This window comes from Nicrophorus vespilloides, unplaced genomic scaffold, assembly GCF_001412225.1.
Source record: "Nicrophorus vespilloides isolate i.1.1-1 unplaced genomic scaffold, Nicve_v1.0, whole genome shotgun sequence".
Taxonomy (NCBI): Eukaryota; Metazoa; Arthropoda; class Insecta; order Coleoptera; family Silphidae; genus Nicrophorus; species Nicrophorus vespilloides.
The window spans coordinates 621,540-643,411 of record NW_017096602.1 but is presented as its reverse complement, the minus strand read 5'-3'; the positions used below and the strand labels follow the sequence as shown (position 1 = coordinate 643,411).

Below are 21,872 nucleotides of genomic sequence, written 5' to 3'. Positions count from 1 at the left end.
AATTTTTTTATTGCACATTTCCGTTGTTTATTGTTTTTAATGCAAATTTGATGCGAGTTTAATGAACGAAATTAATGGACTTCAACAAATGGCCTAACTAATGTAATGTACATTTTCTGATTGCTTTCTATATTAACAACACTTTCTTTGCATTTTCCAGTCTCAACAATTGTTTATTACTGGAATAATCTACATCATCATCAACACACAACTCCATGGAAGGAAGTGAAAACTATTCAAAGTGGTAACCGAAAGATGAAGTGAATATTTCGGAGTTCTGTGTGTTGTGTCTCGAAAATCACGAGGAAAAATTAATTGCGACCAAGCAATTATCTTTCTTTTTATTTACGAAGCAAACAGAGTGTTAAATTCACGCGCTTTGGAGGATAGAGAGAACTTTGGATGCGAATAAAAATCGAACGAGAAGTGCTCCAATTTCTGCCGATTAATTTCCAATCGATGCTCTCGAATAGAAGTTTCCATCAGGAATTATTGTGAAATCTACACAGACAGAATGAGGTAAGCGATTTAAAAATACTTCCACCACTCATCCAACAAATATTATATTTTAATTAGAATTTAATTGCAAAAACTATTTGGAATCTTCCAATATGTTTTTATGTTTCTAATATGTTTTTTTTTACGTCAAACGATTGAAAAGAATAATACAAATCAATAATTTGAAAAAAAAAACACTAATTTAGTAAATACTTCGCACTGTTTGAAACCGGACTAATTGAGGACTTTAAAACTGCATACAAATAAAGCAGGCAAAAGGAGACTTGGATGTATAGAGGAAAACAATTATATTTATATTTTGCTCAATTAAAAGTTAGTTTGCATTGAAATTATAAAATCGGACTATAATGAATCCGGACTGATGGAAACCGCACTAAGTGAGGTATTACTGCATACATTTATTATTTTGATGATCTAGAACATTTTCTCATTTACTACTAAAAAATATTCACAATATATTATACTTGTTAATCCAAATGTATATGATAAATTCTCTATATAATCATTAAACAGTATAATTATTCAATATTTGACCGAAAAAACATAGTTTTTAGACGAAATCTAATAGTTTCACCTAATTAAAACTGATTTGAGTAAATAATATGAAACAGACATTTAAATACTAAAACTTGTTATTCATTAATTCTCATTTGAAGTTCAAATGCGGGTTTCCAGGTTAAACAGTTTTGTTTTGGTAAACTAGAGTTTTGGAAATGATGAAATTTGTTTTTTTTATATAGATACATTTAAATGTATGTATATTTTTTCAAATTATCGATAATGCGACATGCATTTCTGACCCAAATACCTCCAAAATGTATTGGAAAACTTAGAAATTGATGCATACTTAATCGAACGTCTAGTCAATGCATCACAATTTACTTTCTTTTAAATTTAATTAAATTTATTTATATACAAATAATTTTGGGTTAATTATGTCTCTTGGACATCGATTTTTATCTCGTAATTACCTCGATTTATAATCAGCACGAATTGGAAGTATTTGGATATTAATAATTCATAGCGAAGAAATTTGTTTACAAGTAGTTTTTTTTTTAATTTAATAGAATAATTATTCATATGTTTACAGTTGTTAAACTTGTTCTCTTTTTCACATAAATATATTTTTAATTTATATTTTGTGGATACACGAAATTTCTGTGAAATACGGAAATTAAATTTGATACAGTTACGAAAAGTGTATAAATATGAACGGGTTTACTTAATGTTTACCTTCTCTGATGAAATAATAAGAATGAAAATACAAGTACATGTATTTCCTCGACTTACGGACTAGTTTCAATCCAAAGGGTTGGTCGTAATTCGAATTTGTTCGTAAGTCGGGGGAATTTTAAAAATATACTTATTTTACCACACTTTATCACGGTTTTTACGTTTATATATGTTAAATTTCGTATTACTGACTGCATAAATTTGAAACAAATAGATTAAAATAAACAAAATACTTACTTACAAATACTTTTGAATGTAGACATCACAATTAGTTAATAAAAAAAAGAAACAAATGCAACAAAACAGACATCTTCCAAAAATATTACATTTCATTATAGAAATTATCAATTTTTGTTTAGACAGTTTTTATCACTATAAATCTCCTTGTAACAAGTTAGAGCTTTTATAATTTTGTTCGTAAGTCCGGGAGTTCGTAAGTCGGGAGTTTGTTAATTATATTTATGAGCTATATTAGATATTTTATTATGAACTAAATAATTTAGATTAAAGTTTTTTTTACTATTCTACGTTTAAGAGTTTTTGGTAGATTTGTATCTATAAATATTAAGAATATTAAAATAATTAAAAATAGTTTGAGGCTACCATTTAATTAATATTACTAATCATATATTGGACTACATTACTATATGTTTGAGACTAATTAGTTCTTATTGATTATTTCTATTTATACGAATTAATTATTATTACACTATTTATTTTTTTGGGAATAATGTAAATACTGTAATACCTTGCACAGTACGGTTTTGGTCAGTGCGGATTCACTATGGCACGGTTTGAAAAACTAAATATTAATTGAGCAAAATAAATTCTAAATTAGTTTACAAAATTATTTGATACGGTTTCAAACAGTATCCCGCACTATGGCTAAACCGATTTACCGCACTATGAGAGGTATGCTTACTATTTGTGAAATGTAAACTTACATCTTGAAGAAGAAAATAAAAAATAATTAACAAATATTTCAGAAACAGAAAAAAATAGGAAAATTTCCAATTCAAAATTAATGTAATTAATTTATTAAGACATAATAATTTATTAGTGAATTTAAATTCTTAATTGCTAAAGAAGAAATTTTTTTATTCAATATATTTAAAAAAGTAGAAATAAAAATAAACAAAAAAGATTAAAGATTTGGTTAAATTTAAGTGCAAATTCTGTTTTCTTTTCTGCTACATTTTCTTCTAAATAGTGATGTTATAGAGAATTAGCGTAATGTTTATTTCTTCTTTTGAGTAATATAAAGATGTTTCAATAAATTAACATTTCTCTTCGTGTTTTTTTGTTAAAACTGATTTATATATTAACTCTTGTCTCCATTTATTCAATTATTTTTCAATGACATCTAAAATATAATAAATGATTAAGTGTGCCTTGCAAAATGAACTATAGTTTTTAGTGTGTCTTGAGACGAACACAGTTGAAAATTATTTATGTTAAGATATTTTTTATAAACTTATATATTAAAATAATCAATAGATAATTTTGATTAGTTTAGTGTCTGAATGTATTCATACTTATTCAAAATAGATGTTAAAACGGTATCTTCAACCTTGTTTGATCAATTGTCTTCCTCGCTCTATTGCCTCCAATTTGGTTTATAACGTTGTTTTTAACATAGGAATCTTACTTAAGGAATTGCATTTGCAAGCAGAGGCAAACTCCCTTGGTGAGTGCCATTCGACGTTCTTTTAATGTTGTTCATTCAAATCTTTGCACATAACAGTAGATATAAAGCCGTTCAAAACACTGTTTTTTTTTATTCTATTTTTGGATATTAACTACAAGTTAGTTGTTAGTTCCTAATTTTAATAAAAACAAATGTATTCATAAAACTTGAAAGATGGAATTTTTGTATTGAACAATAATTTGATTTATAACTGTTTTGTCTATAACTTTTTTTCATCTTTCCACAAGTTTTCTGGAAAAAAATCTCAAAAGCGCGATTTTGCAGATATCTAAATAAGTAATATTTTGTATTATAGTCAATCTACTTAATCTGATCATTTCATCGCCCGGTTTTGTTTGTACTTTTAATTTTCAAAATTATGTCACAACAAATCATCTTTACATTTGAATAAATACGATTTTTTGCAAAAAGAAATCTTCGTAAATAAGAAAAAATAAGGTTATTGAAATTATAATTTGCTTTATTATTGATATATTTTGAAATGGAACAGAAATGCGTACAGTTACGATATCAATTTATCGCAGTTTAGAGGCAAATTTTACAAACGCGACGAGTCTATTGAGCATAACATTGGAGACATTTTAAGAAGAAAATATATAAAAAAAGGCATGCTCCAGATGTTGGAAAATCTTCCAATCGTTGAAGAATTCCCATTTGTGTCTGTGTGTGATTCTCGGGGCTTTCCTTTCCGTACCTCCTGCATCGTTGCACTAAATTGCAGAAAAATTGCCAACTTCACACGGCAAATTAATTTGTGAAACAATGAGGAAGAGAGAGAAATAAAGATTAGAAGAAAATAAATATAACTCGAGTTCTGGTGAAGATGAGTTCAGGTCGTTGGAAAATTAGCAATTACAGCTGCTGGGCACGAAGTATGAAATTGAATTACTTAAATGTCATAATATACTTACTGCACTTTTATCATTATTGCACACGCTTTCAGTTTGCTTTTAATACAGTCTTAACGTAAGCATTGAAAATTATAAGTAGTTGTAATAGAAGTACACTTTTAGTTTTACTTCGTCAATGATCTCAAAATAAATGATTGAAAATTAATTAACGCATTTTTAGGACAATAAGAGGAATATTTTTATGAAGAGAGATAAAATTACATTTTTTTAAATTTTCATAAATTTTGGTTCGAACCCATGAAATGATAGCAGTTATCTTCTGTTAATTCTTCAAAAAAATTTATATTATAAACTAATGGGTTGCAAAAAGGTTAAGAAACTTAGTTTTAGATGACTTAGTGTGAACATTATTTAATGAATTTAAACAACGTGTTTGTAGACTCAAGAAATGTAATATTTTCGACATTAATTGTAATTTGTATTGAACATTTTATAATGTTTTCTTTCTCGTTTATCATTGTTAACCAATTTGCTGTTGTCTTGGCAATAAATTGGAAATAAATATAGATTCATTATTTTAAATATTATATTAAAATTTAGTTTTGATAAGATATTTTAAATTCATAAACACCTACTATTTTTTTTTATATGAATGACCTAAAATTAATCCAATTTCCGATTCACGTCATGGCCTAAAACAGCTTTCATCTGATAGCAAGTGTCTATAACATCACGTTCCATCCTCTTCGGACATGTTTCTTTCTTCCAAATTCATTTTACGACTAATTTATGGTTGCCCAATTTGATGCATCCTTAATGCGTTTATTCCTCAATTTCTTTGGAGTTGCGCAAGAACTTTGATTCTAAATCTGGGCTAATATTAATGTAAACTTATTTGTAAATATACATACTATAATATATATACTTATTTGTTAAAATACATTTTAATCTATTTTCCACAAGATTTTTAGTTCAATATTTTGAAAATTTGTTAAACTCTAAAAACATTTTATACAAATCATTAATAACATTCATAAAATAATGCTACATTTTGTACAGTAATTTATGATTATTGTTGTTATCATAAGCAAATTAATAAGAAAATTTTGTAAATATGATGAAAGTAAATTTGCAATGAAGCGAATTAATGATTTTAATAAGATAACATACAATAAATAATTATTACACAAAGATTTTAAAATATTATATCAATTTAAAAACAATTTTTGCAAAAATATGTTAACTTTTGTTAAGTCTTAATTAAGTTAAGTGTTAATTAACAATGTTAATTACAGAACTTAAAATTAAGTGTATATGAATATTATAGGTAGATTCTAACATAAATACTCTTAACTATGCTAAATAGAAAATGAAAACTGTTGTCATTTAGTATTAAAGCTTCGAGAATGTCTTCAAAAGGCTGTTTCACTTTGAAAATGAACACATTCCTATTCAATTAGTAAATAAAATATTTAGATATTTATTTCTTATACACTTTTAGTTTAATATTTAAATGAATTCAATTAATATCCTGTTACATAAATGTATTTGGAATGTGACAAAAAAAATAACTTATTGCATTTTTTTTTCAAATGCAAATTTTATAAAACACCAATAAAGATTATTAATTGGCCAATCAAAACATTGCTTTTGCTAATCATTATCCTTTTCTAATTACTTCTATCACGCCCACTTGATTCCCATTAATAATAACTCAAGAAAAAGAGTGTAAAAATAAAAAATGACTTTCATCTGGCCGAGCAATTAGTTGCTAACAAATTAATAATATTAGGAAATTATTGTTGCTGAAAGTCCGGTTAAAAACTTTCTATAAATCGGAATTTAAAGAGCATCATCATCCATCGGATCACTTTACTTTTTTTTTATTCTCTCCACTCGTTTTTCCGGCGTTCCTCTCTCCGGCGATTTCTCTCGCACCGCGGCACTCCGAGCTCATAATTAGACTGCAAACAGTGAATAATTCATTTCAAATACATACAAACGAAAGAATACGAATGAATGAATGTTGTGCATATGGTGCAAAGTTTTTTTTTTGCTTGAAAAAATGCCATAAGGTGGTGTCACTTGAAGATTCATAATTAGCTTAATTTTACTAATTTTGTCATCTATTATGAGCATTCATCAAATTTGATGAAACCGGACTAATCAAATACCTAAATACGAACAAAAAGAGACTATGCTCAATTTAAGTTTAGTTTGTTTTGAAATTTTCAAACCGGACTATAGTGAATTCGCACTAATCGAAGCCGTGCTATGCAAGGTATTTCTGTATTATGTAATAGGAGAAATAAACTTTCGTAATTGGGAAAAAGTGGGTAAAGAAAAGTCTAAACAATATAACAATAACTATAAAAAACTATTTCAAACTTCATCTCACGTATCTTATTTTAGTTCATGTAGACATTTCTTGTTTACTAATAATTGATCGATTAATAAAGTCGGTTTTTCACAAATTATTTCATCTCTTTTACCATTTAAATAAAGATCATCAAATTTAATTAAATAAAATAATATAATATATGATAAAATTTCTTAAAATTTGATTGAATTTATTTTATCTTAAAATATAGATATTCACATATATCTTTATCTTTTTTTAAAAAGTGTAATTTGTTTCCTAATTATCATCTAATTTATTTTAATATGAGATTATTTTTTTCTTCGTGGAAATATGCACTAATTTCTTGGAGTTTGTGCGTAACTGTATACTATTTTTTCACTATCTTCCACAGCTCAGCTCGTTTCAGTTATTAAATAAGCTTTTTATTATGCACATCTTCCGCTAATGTTGTTAAATGAATGTGTCTTCCGGAATGAGTTTTACTACCTGTCTCCTATTATCTTGTCATAAAATGTTACCGCAGTTACCTCAACGACTCATTTGGTTAATTATTTTCACTTTTTGTTGTTTCTATTTCATAAGATTATAATATTGACTTTGAAATAATATAATTATAGAACAATGATCATTAAATATCTTATAATTAATTAAGAAAAATGTATTTGTTTTATTAAAACATACTTTGTTAATTGTATAATTAATGGAATATTTAGCAGTATATTATGTGAATTATTTTATAACATAAAACATTTAGTATAATAGTTTATAAAATCAGTTTTAATGAACACTTTTATAGTTACAATCCAAAAAAATCTTAAGGAATATCTCATTGTTTCTTATGTGAGAACAATATAATTACTTAATAGTATTTAGCTGTGATTAAATTATATTGTCTGAGGTTTCTTTAAACAAAATCATCTCCAGGTTATTGGATTGCTAAATCCATCTTTGTTGACAGAAACTTAAATACAATTATTATTAATAAAATATGAAGATTGTTAAGAGAAATGAAAGAAATATTTTCTTTAAAATTTGTTCGTATATAAAATAAATGTATTTAATTTCAACTATTAACTAAATTTCTATATCTAAAATGAACGAATAAAAAGAATCATACACATATATAAAGTAAACAAAATTAAACACATATTTATTATTATAGCAGTACCTCACATAGTACGGGTAACCTGTTTGAAACTGGACTAATCGAGAAACTTAATACATTAAAAAACTTTCAAACCAGACCATAGTAAATCCGGACTGATCGAAGCCGCACTATGTGAAGTATTGTTGTTAATTCATTAAAACAAGCATTGCAATATCAACTCATTCAATATCAAAAGAAATATTTAAATATCTTGTTAATTTTGTACATATTTTTGTGTTTAATAAAAAAAATCATTTTTTGATCATGAAGCTTTATATCTTAATTAAAAAATTAGCACGAAGAAATGTTCGTTTCATAATTTTTAATCCACAGTAACTTTCACCTATTTATATTAGTTTTTATAACTTAATATACATTTTTCTTTAATTAATTAAAATGCATGTCTTTAATATCATAAAGAATTTTATAATTATTTAAGCTAATCAAGAAGAGTGTAAATTTCTAATAAAATATGTTGAATGTTGAATTTATTAAATTTAAATAGTTAACGGAACATAAAAATTCCTTTAATAAAAAGTGAGAAACTGTTTTAATAAACTGTGTAATAATTTAATATACTACAATTTAGCGTTTGTGTTTACAATTATTGGAGTCTTATAATATTTTATGATTGTTTAAGTTTATAAAGAATAATATTATAATTAATGGATAACAAATTTCTCATAAAAAAAATACGTCTTTTACAACTTACAATTTTATACATTTATTGAAATCTTCTAACATTTTCTAATTATATAATGTTATAGTGAACATTTTTGATAAAATATGTTAATTCTGTTTATTAAACTTAAGTATTTGTAGGAGCATCAAATAGTTTATAAAAATTAAGCAAACTATAGTAATTAAGTGCGTTCAGTATAATGATTTATTGTATTACTAAACGTTTTTGTGTACAATTGTAGTCTTATAATAGTATAAAATTGTTTAAGTTTGTAAAAAAAAGTAATTTTTCAATCAAATATGTTCAATGTATAGAAATTCCTTTCATAGAGTGGCTTCGATTAGTGCAGATTCATTATAGTATAGTTTTTTTCAAAAGAAACCACATAGCAAAACCATATAATCAAGTTCCCGATTTCTGTTAATTTATATGCGGTTTTACTTCAATTAATTCGGTTTCAGTCAATACTGATTAACCGCAATATGTGAGGTATTGCAGTAAAATTGTTGCAGTTTTATAAAATTTTATGATTGTTTAAATTTATAAAGAATTGTATAGATTACTAACAAAATGTGTTTAATGTTTTTATTAAACTTAAGTAGATGAGGAAACATAAAAATTCCTTTGTAAAATATAAGGAAACTATTTTAATGAAGTGTCTTTACTATAATAATTTGGTGTACTATAATTAAACATTCCGTTGTAGAATTATTGATGAACGTTTCGTAAGAAATCTAATCTAATTTAACAAAATTATTGATGAATTATGAATCAAGTTTCGTAAGAAATCTAAAAGATATTCAAGTAGTTTTCAGTATGAAATTTAATTGGTGATTCGATAATAACTCAATCCGATGTTGCAACGACCTTAGGAATCACCCGAAGTGAAGCCATCAGCAAGATTTAGATGGGCGGTGAAATGAATTACTTTTACTAGGTCATGAATTCCATATGAAAATACGTCTGGCGTTGCTCTTTAGGTCAACAGATCGTGAGTGGTCAACGTGTCTTAAGACTTAACAAGCAGCATTTTACTCGGCGGACCGCAAAAATATGAATTAAAATCTAGAGCTAATCTGCATTTTCAACGAGTCTCAAACATCGGCCTTTCCATCCAGATTCAATATTTTATTTATAAACGCACTCGCATTTTTCTCTTCTCTCACTCCTTGCATTTCAATATCGATTTTTCTGTGTCAACTTAACTGTACTTCACATGGTAATTAAATTAATTTCAATTTTTACATGTAAAAAAAAATAAATAGAATAAAAAAAGTTATGTTTGTTGCAATTAAATGTAACAAATGAAATTGGCAACAGTTTGAAAAAGTAGAAGAATACATTTTTGACCTAGTCTTCGTTTAATAATCAAGTTCTTCTTTAGAAACAAAATATTCAACCTAAAGCAAAAGTATTTACATTTTTTTTTAAGTCCAACTAACTGTAAACGTTTCTTTCTCCGGTGTTTCTCCTTCTCTGGGAACTAACGAAAGTAATTTCCTTAATTTAAATTCGCAAGGTGTCCTAGTACTGAAGCTCATAAATAAATTTATGTATGTGAATAACTACCATTTTCGTGTTTTTTTTGCTACTTCCATTTTCGGACTTTGCTCAGAAAGTTTACGTGATTTCTTTGAAATTCGAGTATAGAGATGATACTATAATTTATCGACAAAGAATGATGATTTTTATTAGTTCGTAACGGGTGTTTTCTTCTTTTTTTTTGTATTCTTTCTACGCATTTATACTGAAACAAAAACGTGTCACTTGGCCAAAAGCGGAATTGATTTTGCGCAAATTCTAGGAGACTTGTTCACTTTTAAGTGTTAACGTGACACGTCGCAATTACAGCATGCATTAATTAGTCTTCGCAGATTTAATGTACTAGTGCTGTAGCTTTAATTGAATGAAGAACAGTCATTAACATCCAGACCATAACAATCGTTCAAAGTAGCTTCTGCTATTAATGGTTTATTTCATTAATTTTAATTCGTTTGCTTTACTTTAATGAATCTTCATTAAAAATAATAACGCCTTTTTTATAATTAGTAAAGCCATTAATACAAAATGTATAACATAGAAAATATTGTATGAATTTATGTAATTTTACAATTTAACATTTGATAATGCATTTGTTAAATGTCAATCTTATGTCAATAGTTGCCAATAGTTGAAAATTAAAACATTAATTTATAATATATTATCAAGTTAATTATTATTTTCTTGACAATCTTTAAACAAGTTTTATTTATTTTTTCATTTTATAGAAAGCATGCACGTTGCAGTTTATTACAATTACTCTACAAATAATACTGAAGTAGAATGTATTTTAACTATATATTTGCCAATCTAAATTGGCTTTGGTTTCATTATCACTTAAAGATTCAGTAATTATCGTATTATGTCTATTTTATGCGTAACAAATTAAATACGTACTTCGTTCAGGATGTATCTTGTGCAGACACACTGATCCATATTAAAATGAGGGATTGACCTCAAATTATGAACTTGTTCATCAGTTTAAAATGTCATACTTTGCTATAGGCAAGTTTATGTACAGGATATATCGAAGCGCGTTTGTTTATTATAGAAAACCGTTCGTACAGTTCTTACGTATTCTTGCCTACGTTATTTTGAAAATGTAGTCATATTTCTTTCGTATATTTTCTGACATTTCTTATTAAATTATGTATTCAAACATTTGTAATTCATTTACAACTTAATAATAATAATATATAACTGTAATAATAATGTTAACCAATTATCATTTATTCGTTTACTTCAAACTTAATTTCATGATTTTATATCACTTTACCGTTTAAATCTCTCAATAATAAGGGTTAATATAGTAATTTTATTAATAATAAGTTACTAATAATCACAAATTAAGTATTGCTAAAATTGATTTTTGCAAATCATTTGTAAGAATTAAATTAGTTGTATTTTTTCTTAGTTGTAGTTTATTCTTAGAATTTCAATATTTTTACATAGATAATGTTTGCTGATCGTAATTTAATTGTATCAAGTATTAATAGATGGAAGAGAAAATATTATATAAATTAAACATTTTATGATCTTTAAAATTAAATAACATAATTTAGAATTTATTTAGTTTAATCTAGTTGTTCATAGATGGCGCAACTTTTAATTTAGTATGCAACTCAAATTTCCCTGCGTAGTGAAAAGTAGAAAAACATATCGTCTCGTCTGTCATCAATTTTTCTGCGACCATACTTTGAGAATCACTGACTTAGAAAATGTTATGCTTGCATATGTTTGAAATATTGATTAAATTGGGAAAAAAAAATGTATTTTTGGGTTCTCAAGTCATTTTTACCAATATATTATTATTAAATCAGATAATTACACATTTAGACCAAAGACTTTATTTTACTATTATTGTAGAAAATAATTATTTAAATATAAATATATAATTTGGCAATGAGAAAAAAATTCAGAGAGAGTTAAATATTTTGTTTTGTATTTTATCATTGGAAGATTGGATTTTTTTTATTATTAAGTGTGCAAAGTTACCAAAAGTAACTATTTGCTAGTTACATATATCTTTTAGGTTGGTGTACATTCCAGAATGTCATATTCATATTTAAATTGCGATTGTCTTTTGTAAATAATAAACAGGTCAGTCATTAAAAAAAAACAATAAAAAAAGGGAGATATTAGAAATTAAATCAAAATCTTCAAGGAGTGAAGAAGTAAAATGCGAAGAAGAAATCAACATCATATAGCAAGTAATGAAGTTAAGAGTGTAACGTGTTATATTTTAGCAAGTCGTGTTACTTGGCAAGTAGCTTTAGACTACAGGTAAATGTCTATTATACTAACATAATTATGTTTATTTTTTATTCCAACTGAGTCAATTTAAATATACCACATTATGTACAATTTTAGTTATACAGTGGAACCTCGCTTAACGAGTTAAAAACCATATTATATATCACCATATATATCAGTATATTGAAATACTCGTATACATATTCAAAAAAAATCACATAATATGTGTACACAAGTTATAAAAATGATGTAGCAGACGCGCAATCTGGGACTTTTTCTCTCATCGTCACTCATTATGCGAAACGTCGCTCGTTGCGAATCATTTTTATTACAATTAATTTTGCTCGTTAAGCGAGGTTCCACTGTATATGTTTTATTTAATAATAATAACTATATTCTAGTTGTATAATATTACATAAACAATTACAAAGAAAAAATGAATGATTGCAACGAGCTAACGTTATTTTTAAATTTTAGATTGGATTTAGAATTAGTACAAATCATTTGTAAAGAAAACATACCACGTTTTAATTATATACTCAAATTGTAATTAATAAATCACGGTGACTTGAGATCATTGAAATTGTAAATTTGAAGTACATGTATCAATTAATGTCATAAATTCCTCTATATAAACTTTATATTCTAAAGTCTCTTCCCGAAATAGTTCGTAGTCTAATACAGTGGAACCTTGTTTAACGAATTTAATCCGTTCCAAAATTTCCGGATTTTTACTCGTATAGTGAAATATATTCAAAAATACACATAATGTGTGTACACAAGTTTTAAAAATGATAGCAGGCGCGCAATCTGGGACTTTTCTTCTCATCGTCACTCGTTATGCGAAACGTCGCTCGTTAAGCGTTTCATTTTTCTTACAATTCATTTTGCTCGTTAAACGAAATGCTCGTTAAGCGTGGTTCTACTGTATATAATATAGAAAACAGAACCGTGTTATAAGAGGACTCTTTTGATTTTTGTTCCGCGTTATGTGAGGGTTTACTGTAAATTCAAAATAATATTTAAACACAATAATATAAAAGTATTAATCCTAGTATATATACAGTTAGTTTAGTGTTTAATAATTCAGAAGATTATCAAATAATGCCAAGGACAATTCGGTTGAACCTAAAAAAGAAACGGTGCTGAAAAAAATGCATTTTATTTTCAAATGAACCGTCGCACCGATGCAACTACATAATGCAACAGCAGGGGCAGTTCTTTCCTTAAGCTAACTGGATAATAAGTGAGTTCGCATGTGATTTGATTTATATATGCAGCAGCACTTGGAATGGCAATCATATAAATTGACATGCAGACAGTCAACAGCCTATGCATGTGCATTACTTTAAATATTATATTTACTTTGCGTTTAATACCAACAAATTATCCGTTTATATTATTAGAATTATCGAAGCCTCTCCCAGTTCATTATTCTAATTTATATTAATAGTTGGGCGATTTCATACATACTAGTATTTTCATAAAGCTGTTAATATTATTTACAAAAAATATGTTTATAATATCAAATGTCTAAGGTTTTCCATGATCAAATTTTGAATTAAAGTAATAATAATTAGAAAATGTAATTGCCATTTCAATGAAATGGCTATAGACTAAAGTCATTAGCCTAACTTGTTCCAATTATGTTTGTTTTTTTATTTGACAACTTCATTTTTTGTAAAATATGTAATGCTCTTATGTCTCATATTTCAGTTAACTTTCATATTGTAATTTGTCTACAATTATTGCATTTTTACTTATATCAACGGAATCAATTAATTGAAAAGCCCTTTTTTGTGGTCCAAAAGAATCCAGTGTCTCAAAAACTATTTGTCAAGTTAACAGTCCATCCTTGAACTGAATGTCAATTATGACACTTAAATATGTTTTTTTTCATCTCGACTTAATAATTTACACTTAAATAATAGTTTTTTTAAACTAACTGCGACGTAACTTTAAGGTATTACTGTATAATTAATATTTCACATGTGTTCGAGGAATGTAACCTGTCTTCTTTTTTATTGTCTCTACAACGCATATTCTACTATTCATCTATTCCAGTTTACTCTTTTATAAATCCTTTAATGTCAGACCGGTTTCAACTATTTTATCAACGCACTTCTTTGAACTAAAAATAAATCCCTTTAAAGCAAAATGTACACGCACATAAAAATAATAATATATATTATAGAAATTATTACATAGATTTATATGTATTTAATTATAAAAGATGTTTTTTTATGCAAAATACTAAATATAACACATGCAGCTGATACTAATTCAATGTATATGTCACGGTAAACCGGTTCTTGTAAGTAAATGTAAGTATAAATCTGACAGCAGCGTCATATATCTACTTTTACCAGTAAATGTTTACATCTACCTACGTGCATCGGTAAAAGTTGAAAACAATAAATAGGGATACAGTTGTTGAATATCAAGGTTAGGTTAGAAGACGCAATTATTAAAGTTCGAAATCTGTAAAATTGTAAAAAAATAAATACAATAATTCTGAGTTTGTAAGATTAGTTTTTGTTTTGCGTGACATAACCGGTAAATCAAGCCGGTAAATGTACATATTTACCGATTATGTACTTTTACGGTAACATGTATATTGCAAATAAAGTTTACTAAAAAACAATAATTTTCAAAATTATTAATTAACTTTTGTACCTTATTTATGTAATTTTTTGTAATACTGAACTTAAGAAACATATATTAAGAGATAATATTATCTCCGCTTATGAAATGCATAGATTATAACTCTTTGGATCAAAACATGAGGAAAATAATACGGTTTAATTTGTTTTTAAACTATAATTTATATTTTTATACTAAAAATAAATAATTTCACGTTTCCAAAATTATGAAACATTTTACTGTAATTAACATTTGTAAATTATTTCTGTTACTTTTGTAATGATGGAAATACTACTTTATAATTAATTATTCTAAACTCGGCGATTTTGCTATGTTCACTTTTTACTGTGATTGCAACTAATGGACGTGTAAAAATGAAATGATTTCCTGTTACAATAATATTAAAACTTTGCTACATAACGAGCGCGAAAATTACGTGCTATAAACGAATAGGAAACAAACGGAAGTATTACCATGATTATAATATAAATATTACTGTTGGTCGCTTTGTGTCACTGTGACTTTTTCTTCGTCGATTATAACTGTTTTCTCTAATGCATTCGGTTTGTTTCTATGTTTAAAGTTGCACTTTTTAAATACCGTTTTTTTACATACACAATAGATACAAAAAAAATACTTTAATTTAAATACATTAAACATTTTTAAACAAATAATAAAACTACAAGAAAATTAATGAGAAAACAGTCGTTTTTAAACGGCTAATTAATATCAAATTTGGTTAAGTCTGTGTAACCGTTAGATAACTGACTTTAAATTGTAAAATGTTATATCTGCGAGCAGGTGTGTACGTTGATTAATTTAACATACACTACATATCAAAGACATTGCAGTCACTTAAATAATTATAAAAAGGAGTAGTTTTCCGTTCTGCTGGAGCAAATAATAACCTCGTTCGAAAATCTGGCTTAAACTCAATTTTCTCAACTGAATGCTCTGGTTATCAAATATCGAAATCATAACTTTATTTGATCAAAATAATAAAATTTGATATTTTTAAAGTTTATCTAAATTATTTTTAGAAGTCTTGAATATAAATGATTCTTTGTTTATTGATGTTTTCATCAAAATTTTGAAGAAAATTTGTATTTAAAACAATATTTTATATAATTTTATTTCATAAAAAGCTTTTTCCTATTATTTTTATTATAAAATAATAAACGTATTATATAAACAGATACTAGAAATGTAGTTTGTAGTTAAAAATAGTTTGAAGATTTTTTTAAAAAAATTGTTGCAATTGCAATGTTTCTGATGACTGTCTGCTCAATGTAAATAAATATGCACATTATTTTCCCTAATTACCTGTTCTGCATTGCAGTGCCATTTAAAACTAATGCAAAAGCTGAGGAATAACAAAATAGAAGAATTGTAAAGAAAGAATGAAAGAAAGGAGAAAATGAGTATGATGATGTGATCGCTCTGCCTATAATCTTTGTGGTTGGTTATTGTTCACAACAGAACAAAACATTGAGTCGATTGTCTGTAATAATGGCACGGTTGGTTGTCTATACCATTTAATCTAAAGATAATTGTTGAAATATTTCAGGCGTACGCGATGGATGATGATGCCGTTATACCGGACCGTCTGCACCTCGACGACTCGTCCCAGCCAACAGTAGTTGTTCTTCAGATGTGTCAGTGCTTACAACATCATCCAAACAGTGTTCTTAAAAGTAAGTCTCTATCTACTATTATATATGATTTTATACAGATTCAATCATCAAACACATAAAGAATTACAATATTAACAAATATTATTAATTCTAAATATTTAACAAATTAATTTATATTTATATAAATTTAAATTTGGAAAACTTTATTTATTGTAGAATAAATAATTAGAACGTTTAAGCAAATTTAAATTGTATTAAGTAGTATTTTTAGTAAAATATAACTAAACTAAATGAAAGAATTGAAATGACTTTCATATTATCAAGTTGCATCATATTGTGTGTTGATTATAGTAAATTAAAGCACATAAGTAAAAATGTAAGAATGTACCAATTTTATAATAATTAAATTTTTAAAATTGTTTTATTACTCAATTGGTTATTATTTAAATCAAATGAAAACTAAAAATCAGAAAGAGAACAACAAAGAAAACAATTAAACAAATTATTAACTATATAAATAATGATTATGTTACTTGATGATAACATAGCTTTGTTAAGACTGTTTGATTACTTCATATAAAATCATGATTGGTGGTGATTTCGTTTTCCTCTGTATAATTTTAGTTTAATGTAGCACAACGAGTTTAATTCTTTAATCTATAAAAGGGGTAGCCACGTTCGACTTGTCTACTTTTTGAACGGTTTAAACGTGGTAGCTTCTTAAAAATTCACTATTTTAAATAAATTAAACAAATTAAATTCATTTTCAAAATTTTGAATATAATGAGTTAAAATTTTATGAAATAGTTACAAGTATACATTGATTACAAATATATTCGTTAAATTAGGAAAATATAAACTTTTCCTTATAGAGAAACCTGTTTTACTTGCTTATTTCTGTAAATTATATTATTAAATTAATAAGACTCTCTAAAATAATCAATGAATATATGATAGAATATACTTCTTTTTTTTGTATTAGCTATATTACTTAACCTGTTTACTGATCGTTAAACTTTTATTAGCTTTCAACCGTTAACAGTTATATAAACTATCTTTTTTTCATTTCGTTTGTTCCGCGCGTGCTTTCCTCTTGAATCGAAAATGTTGTTGCGTTTTTCTTTGTGAAGATGATATAACATTTCGCAATTGAATTGATATGAGCTAGTGGAAAAATGCAGAAAATTCTTTCTCCAGAGAATTCCGATGGAATTATTGCGGAACCGTGCAACAATATATTTCATTAATTATTAATTCTGATGTAATTATTTATAATAATTTATGAATTTATTCAGCAAAAATGTGTGAAATAATACGTAATATAGGCCTGTTTTTATAACTTCATTGTTTTGAAATTAATCAGTTAGAATTTGGATAGTGCGCTTTCGATCAGTCCGGATTCAAAGAAAAATAAATTTTATAACATTAGTTTACATTTCTTATATATAAATGTTCGTTTTTTCGTCAAGTTTCTTTTCATGTCGTTTTAATTGCAATTAAACAAAATACGGTTAAATTTGGATAGCAGAACCATTATAATTCTAATTATAGTTTATAATTTTATAAACAGTTTTTATGTTAATTTGCTGGTAATATTATGAGGAAGCGAATATATTTGATATTGGAATGCAACACTTTATTCTTGTGGCTTTATTGTTTGCAGTCAAGGTCATTTTCTTGTCACTAAAGCGAAATTTGTATTTACATGATGCTTTGTCTGTGTTTAAGATTCTTGTAATTGCTTTTAAAAGCTTCCCGTTTAATATTTTAAGTATTTGTAATTTTATTTTAATTTACAATAAATTATAAACTAATAATATCATAATACAATTTAAATATTATTAAAAAAATTATTTAAAATGATCTAATTTATCAGTTATATATACCTTTTAATAATTACGCAAGAAATTAATAAAAAGAAATTAACAAAAAAACTTAAATACTAACATTGTCCATTTGTATATAATAATTGTTAAAATAATATTTTGATAACTTGCAACAAAATATTGCTTCTTTTAAAAAAATGTATCAAAAAAATGTACATTACTTAGAAAATTATTTTTTCTCAATGGTACTCGTAACTGTTAACATTACAGATACATGTTTATCTTTAAACTCATTTACGACTGAAGTAATTCTTTTCTCGAATTCTCATTCATTTTTCTGTGTTGTGATTCAGGTCATTAAACTGTTTAACTGTTTAATTTGTTCTTTCTTGTGACCAAAATTTATAGTTCTAAAATATTTAACCCAACGCTTAGAAATATATAGTAATTTGTAGTAGGAACAAAAAATATGAACATTTAACATTCCTCAAACATATAATTGACATAATAACAAGTCTTTACCGTTTTCATATTTTAATAATGTTTAAACTACAACTAATTTGTGACAGTTGTGTAATTCATACAAAAAATATGAATACTACCAATTTAGATTTTTATAAGAATTTCAATTAGGACATCCAAAATTAACGAGATTTTATTTAAAAATTACCGATTAATTTAACATTTACTACTATCTATTTGCAATATATATTTTTATTTTATAAGCAAAGGAATTAAGTTTTAATAAAAGATTAATACATTTACAAAAAGAAACAAGAATGATTATTTCATATACAAAGTAAAGTTTATTCAAAGAGATAATAATTAACAATAACAAATACGAAATAAGTTTAATATATTAAAAGCAAAACAATTAAACAAGAATTAAAATGTGCACGCTGTAGACAAATCTCTACTTTAGTGGGGTTCACCATGAGAGGATGTACACTTCATTTCAGTTTTCTTAATTTTTATTCAAATTATAAATTACCGGTATTTGTTATGAAATATAACTGGTTAACCGTTTACTCCTACTTTCAATATTCTATTATATAATCCATTTGTTAATTGAATATATCTATCAATAATTAACAGGGCAAAGTCACAATACTACTTCGGTAAATAATCCTAAGATTTTCAATAAAACTGTATTTTAATTAACTCTTTGAGAGATACACGAAATGTATCACCTCTTGCCAAGGGCATTATTATAATTTTCTAGAAAATGAACAGGAAAGAGGAATTACCACTTAATTTGGTTTGCATGTCAAGGGATGAATCTTGATAGACCATAACATCCGATGTTGATTCAGTCAACGAAGTTGTCTGATTATTGAGTTCAGTGTTTTAATGATTTTATAGAAATGTCTAACAAATATGATTTAGTTGTTTAGTCACTAAATACAATAGATGTCAATTCCGATAACTTAATGAAAATATTTGAAAGGAATTCGTGACACGGTTCAAATGCAAAACACGCGTCATGCTTCAAATTACTCATTTATTGCTATTTGCAAATAATTGTGGGTCTTCGGTCTGGCCTAGATGCGGAGATCTAGGTAGAGTTTGTCAGGCATGCGCTTGCAGAGGTCTCTTCCTCGGTCTGCGCACCCAGTGATATAGAATTCGAGAGGAGAGAGAAGAGAGGGCTGCTACTCCACGAGTTTCGTCGACGGTGGGACGAAAGACGGGCATTCAAATCACTGCCACTATCGTGGTCAGGGAAAGTCAATGAACTTAGCGGTATTCACCTGACATATTCTTGCACCTTCCATAATCCCACTCGCTCGCACTCGCACTATTATATAACGTTCCCATGCGATAATTCAACAACATTAAGATTACTTTGACATTTACTAAAAAAAGTATACACATATATATATGAAGTACATAAGTGGATAAGCAAAAAAACATACTTTGTATATAAAGTGAAGTGGATAAAGTAAACACGAGGCTCTCTGCTAGATTGCGTCTGGCAAAACTCTTTTCGATTTACCGTTTCGGCGAAGAAAGGTACAAAAAAAAAGAACTGGATGTAACTGGGGAATTAATTTAAAATTACATGAAATTTAAGATGACGTCTGTTAATCGGATCTTTAATTATATCCATTTCATTAAACCGCTACTTGATCGACTTTTTTTGACTACTATTTACCAATTAATTATTTTAAACTCGTTATATAATATTCAGTTTGTAAATTACGAAATTTACATTTAATTGTTATTAAATAAGGTGAAATAAGTATGAAACTATTATATAATTTGAATTATGTAATTAATACTAAATTATCAATCCATTATTAGGTGTTAATCAATAAGTTAATTAATAATGATTGATTATTGTTTCATGTATGTCTTTAGCTTTGGTAGTTTTTTAGTATTATTAATTACTTAGTAAATATCAAAAATCTTTTTTTCTAGATAAAACAAAATTTAATTAAATTTTTTTGAAGATTTACCCTCAATTAGAAAACAGTTTTCTTTTTCAAATTAAGTCTTTTTGAATTTATTGTTTATTTTTTATTTTAGGATGTAAGTTAGAATGGTTTCTTATGAATCTTATATATATATATTTTAACTAATGGATTAAATTTCTTGCTGATTCAAAAAGTTATATCTACTTGTTCTTTAGTTTATTATCTAAAAGTTTATAATAGTTTCTTTAGAAACCGGACTAATCGAGGACATTAAAATCGTATAAATAGGCAGCATATCTAAAAAGTCTACTGTAAATTTTTCAAATTTATTTATATTTTGCTCAATTATAATTGAGTTGATTTATATTTCAAACCGTACTATAGTGAATCCGGACTGATCGAAGCAGCATTATGTGAGGTATTATTGTATATTTATATTTCTGTACCATCTCTTGATAGGAAAAATTACATTAAATTACATAATTTAACTTTGTCTAACATCATAACATTGTGGAAGTTACATTATTTTTCCATTACTAATAAAAACAAAGGATATAAAGCAAATAACTATCACTTTGATTATAGTAGGTCAACATATACACAGTACACAATTTAATGAGTATTCCTTCCGGTTTCCTTCTCGTCGATTCTGTAAATAAAACAAACCAGCATTGAAACAAGTTCGGAATTTCAATGTTGATAAAGCTTACAATTTTCGTTAATAGACCAGAACACTATTAGAATTTCAATGTTGTATCTCACATGAACTAAATGCATTGAAAATAAAACTGATTATTGGACAATGGGACTCGAGGTGTGTGCATCTTTCGGGTGATATCATCTTGGTAACTGTACAAAATACCGACGATCTTTTTTTTTGTGGTCGTTCGTGTCTCGTTCAATGGAAGAGGTTCGTGTATTATTCGTTGTATGCAGCGAATTATTTATGATGGCTAAGAATAGATTTTGTATGGATGAAAGAAAATTCCAAACGGATTCACTGATTTCATGGGTGGAACGTAAATTAGAAAATTACCGTTTTCTATAATTAAATTCTA

General features: G+C 26.3%; 1 protein-coding gene across 1 annotated transcript in view; it reads left to right on the top strand.

The window, feature by feature from the left end:
* Window positions 1-344: 344 nt before the first annotated feature.
* Window positions 345-21,872, top strand: part of LOC108557594 — a 28,084-nt gene continuing 6,556 nt past the window's right edge. The window contains exons 1-2 of the mRNA XM_017914182.1: window positions 345-519; window positions 16,505-16,631. The gene's annotated coding sequence lies outside the window, so the exon portion shown is untranslated. The remainder of the gene's footprint in view (window positions 520-16,504; window positions 16,632-21,872) is intronic.